General features: G+C 28.1%; 1 pseudogene; it reads right to left on the minus strand.

Moving 5' to 3' along the window:
- Positions 1-967: 967 nt before the first annotated feature.
- On the minus strand, positions 968-2733 carry LOC113382470 (annotated as a pseudogene).
- Positions 2734-4768: the final 2035 nt, after the last annotated feature.

Below are 4768 nucleotides of genomic sequence, written 5' to 3' on the forward strand. Positions count from 1 at the left end.
TCTAAATCTGGTTCTTTGTATAAGATCTCATTGAGAATTTAAATATGATACACTAATATACTTGTTGTTATAATAAATATACCAAATACACGCACATATTGTTTCGATAATAGATATTGACACCAAAAATGGTCAAAAATTTAATCAATAGGTAACACTTCACTTCCATGCAATAGGGTTTCTGCAGTATTTTTTCATCAACATTTAGTCATTTGATAAATTGTAAACGTAAAATTCAAAATCAAGATGAAAACAATCAAAAGTATAAAGTAAAATTCAATAGTATTTACTAATATAAAAATTGTACGTAAAATAAAGAAGTACGGACAGACCAATATGATGTAGGACATTGAATAGATATCCATTTCAAATAAAAAATAACGAAAGTGGCTACTACAGGTTAATTGCTACAAAAAAGAACGGATTCCTAATTAAACGTACTCAAACTGGTCAATAAGCAACTAATCGACTTCAATTTATTCTAATTTTCTTACCTGTGCACTCCAATTGTACCCATAAGACTCTTGAATAACTTCATGAAATTTTAGCTCAAGGAAATGAAATATGATAGGTTCTTATATTATGTATATTAATGCATTTTATTATTATCTTGAATTTCATATGTAAAGCGATATATTTAGACATAATCATTAAATTGTTATTATAACATATGAGAAGCGCAACCCAGGTATTATTGGAATGTGAGGCCACCCATGGTGCCATATTATATGATGTTATTTTAGGCAATACGCCGAATAAAAAATAATTACTCAAAATAAATAAGTTCTCAAATATAAATATGTAATATGACTAGTAATAATAAAGAGCGGTCGATTTGTTCCATACATCGCTACCAATTAAACATTGTCAATTTGTGGTACATAAGAAATAGATAAGGCATCTTTAAATTTAAGAGGATTTTATTTTAATCTTTTAGTATGAATTGGTAATATTAGATAATTTTTGATCATGCGTCTTCATCTTCCTGTTCCTCTCCTCCCATACCATGAGCTGCTTTCAAATTAGCGATTTCATCCTCCAAATCCTTGATGTCTTCTAAGTGACCAGTTAACTCTGCCTTAGCATTTTCTATGTCTTCCTTAGTTGCTCCACCGATTTGCTTGATGACGTAATCTAAAGGATCATCTGTAATAAAATGTGGAAATTTAATTTTCATAAATAATAATATAGACTAGTCATTTTATAGTTAGACTATTTGTAAAACATCATTCTCAGAGTCATGGACTTTAAATAGTTTTATTGGGCTATTTTTAGCATATCAATGGAAACAATGATTTCAGTAACAATTCAATACCAGGAACTGGAAAAGTTTATTATATTAGTTACCAATTTTATTACAATTTTCTTGACCTTTTTAAATTTGTAATTCCATAACGATTTAAATACAGTACTAATATAGACTTCTCATATTATAGTTAGACTATTTGTAAAATAATTATCGATAATAATAAAATATCGATTTCAAATAGTTTTATTACATTAGGTTATTTTTAGCAAATTAATGAAAAGATAGTAATTTCAGTATCTATTCAAGACCAAGCACTGAAAAAGGGTTAGTTTGTTCCCAATTTCATTACCATTTTCTTGGCATTTCTAAATTTGTAATTTCACAACGATTTAAATATTAAAGATCACAGACACAATAAAATTATTCTCTTTAGTTCTTTCAACTTTGTTTCATTTGTGTGTTTGAACCCAAAAAGTTTATCGACCAAAGAGTATTCCAATAAAGTTATAAAATTTTATTGACATGTGAATTGGATTTAAATTTTGTGTGAGAATAATGTACCATGTTCCTAATTTCAATTTGCATCAGTGTGCGAATTTTTGTAATGAAAATAGTACATATAGATCTACTAAAAAAATAAAAATAATAAAATTGTAATAAACTATGAGATCAGTCAGTCACAAAAAAACTGAGGTTTTTACAGTTATTATTTGAAAAGAGTTCAAATGCATAAACTGTGAAAAATCAATGCCAACGGTCTCCAAAATATACTGGCAATCAGCAAAAAAGGTATAAACTTGTTAATTGAATTCAAAGTAATGTGTGAGAATGGTATGTACCGCCAAAATTTATATGGTATCATTGTGAAAAATAGGTTTTAGATTATCTCGTCACTATAATTTTAAACTGGAATCTGTTGATATGTTTTAAAAATCTAATTTAGAAATGAATTTTCATAAACCTTTCATTTTCGATCATTTTGAACAGGCTACTCCTAAATATTTTGTGAGAGTAAATTGGTTTTGGAAGCTTGGCAGAATTTGATCAAATTGCAGCTTATAAAAGTAAGATAATGTGATATTGTCCTTATAACAAATTAATACTATGCTTAAAAGTGTCAAAAATACAATGTACGAATTTTTTCCAAAACTTGTGCTCACGATATCCAAAAATATCACATAGATACATGCCGAAGGTCAATAGTCTCTCATATCAAGAAGGTATTAATCACTTATAAAGTGCGTATATTATACAAACTTGTTAACAAATTGCTATACTATATAATAAAAATACGTTTATTATGTCATAAACTTCTTTTTTTTCTCAATCGAGTTCAACAGTTTCTGTCCAAAGTTACCTGGTTTTTCGTCTTCCTCGTACAAACTGACCAGCGCCTTGGTGACTGCGTCCATGACACCAGCGCGTTCCAAATATTTACGAAATTCCTCACGTTTTGCGTCAATAGGTTTATAATAGCTTGCCATTTTTGCAATTATATTGAGAAATAACTTTTTATAATTATATACGCGATGTAAATATTTTTAGTTTTACTTCTTTTGTTTCCCTGAAACAAAAATTGACATTGGAATTTGTAATGGACATGGACACATAAACAGCGTGCCTGGTATTGACTTCACATGTTTCATATAATAAAAAAATATAGATGTTACCTTGATTTTGCGATTAGTAATCACAGGATCTTTTTGGATTTCGGTGAGCAATTGTGGTAACTCTATAAAAAAATTACCATAGTTCTCGATTCTTCTTAAGAATCTTTTTAATGCGTTTGTCTGCCAATAATAATCCATTTCTTGTTATTGCTCATAGTGTCAATGAACGAATTCAAGATTTATTTACAGTATTCAAGACGCATTGAATATTTTATGCACTTTTGCAAATTAGAGAGCATGTCAAACAATGGTCGATGCAAAAAAATAAACATTCTACGAAATAATATTTCCAACGACTACCAGTGAGTCATTTTGTTGCGGTTTTAAGTTCCATGACAAAGTTTAAAGCTCATTTTGAAAGCCTATATTAGTCATGGTAATAATGTGACTAAAAGTTGTCAATTTTATATTAAAATATATTTTTACAAATTTGAAGAACATTGGAACTTAAATAAATTTTATTTTTTTATATTAATGACAATAATATTATCTTTTTGTGACATAACGTAATGTTATATATTACTGATAAGTAGAACATTAGGTTTACTCTTCTAGGATTTTGATAAAACTTTACATAGTAATAAAATTAATAGTCAAACTGAACAGATCAAAATATTATAGGCATATGAGAAGTGGTTCAATTATAAAAAATAATTAATGTTGTATTAAAATTAAAAATAATTGAACGTTGTATTATACATTGCTGACAAGGAGAACTCTTCTAGGACTTTGATGATGATAGTGAAACTTTGCATGGTGATAGTGATAATCAAACTAAACAGTTTGATTATCTCTTTATAATCAAACTAAAAAGTGGTTTAATTATAAAAATTAATTAAAGCCTTAATAAGGATGTGATCAATAGCATATGTCTTTGTCCTCTCTGTGAGATAAAATCACAAAGATGCATTCCAAATAATAACTGAAAATTAACAGGAATTAAATCAATATTTTTAAAAGAATTAATAGATAATTGATTGCTTCCTAAATCTATATGTTGATTTATTCATTTTATTTTATTAACTTCCCGAAGGAGAAGTTTATGTTTTCATCAAAAATACCGATTCGCTAATTTTATGTTATCTTAACGTTTCAAGCCATTCTGAATTGAATGAAACCAAAGATTATTATTAATTTCCCGTAGGGTAAGTTATTGTAATGGGCCGAAAATCGGTATTGAAAATTTTTACATTTCTCGACGTTTTGAAGGTTTTTGAACGTTTTGGCATACCTCAAAAAAAATGGATGTGTGTGTGTATGTGTATGTATGTATGGATACAAATTTCCAGTCACGTTTTAGGGCGCACGGATCAACCGATTTGAATGGTTCAAAAAATATTCGATTCTTATTGATAGGGAAAAGAGCTGATTAGTTTTTTGCAAAGGCAGGTCCAGCCGTTTCGGAGATACGGAGCAAAGAGTGCAGAAAATAGGAATCGAATTTTTGAGAGAACGGAGTATCCGATTTGAATGATCTAAAAAACATTTAATTAGTAATGATTGGGAGAAGTGTTTAGTAGTTTTGGCAAAGGCAGGCCCAGCCATTTTGAAGATACGGAGCTAAATATGTAAAAAATGACAGTTTTTGAGAGAACTAAGCGTCCGATCTAAATGATTCAAAGAACTTTCTGCTTGTTTTAACAAAATAATTGATTTTGGATTTTTTTTTTTTTTTAGTTTTTTGTATATCGAAAATATTTCAGATTTTATTTTAATTCTGACTATAGTTCTAATATACTTTACAAATAATTTCAACTCTGCAATTCAGTTTATATAATTCTTATAAATATTAGACAATGTTACAATATTTATAATAATTTGAAAATATTCAGTAATCCTCGAACATTTC

The sequence above is a fragment of the Ctenocephalides felis genome, unplaced genomic scaffold (genome assembly GCF_003426905.1).
Source record: "Ctenocephalides felis isolate EL2017-DRISC unplaced genomic scaffold, ASM342690v1 CF-g0.4_SCAFFOLD_03443, whole genome shotgun sequence".
Lineage (NCBI taxonomy): Eukaryota > Metazoa > Arthropoda > Insecta > Siphonaptera > Pulicidae > Ctenocephalides > Ctenocephalides felis.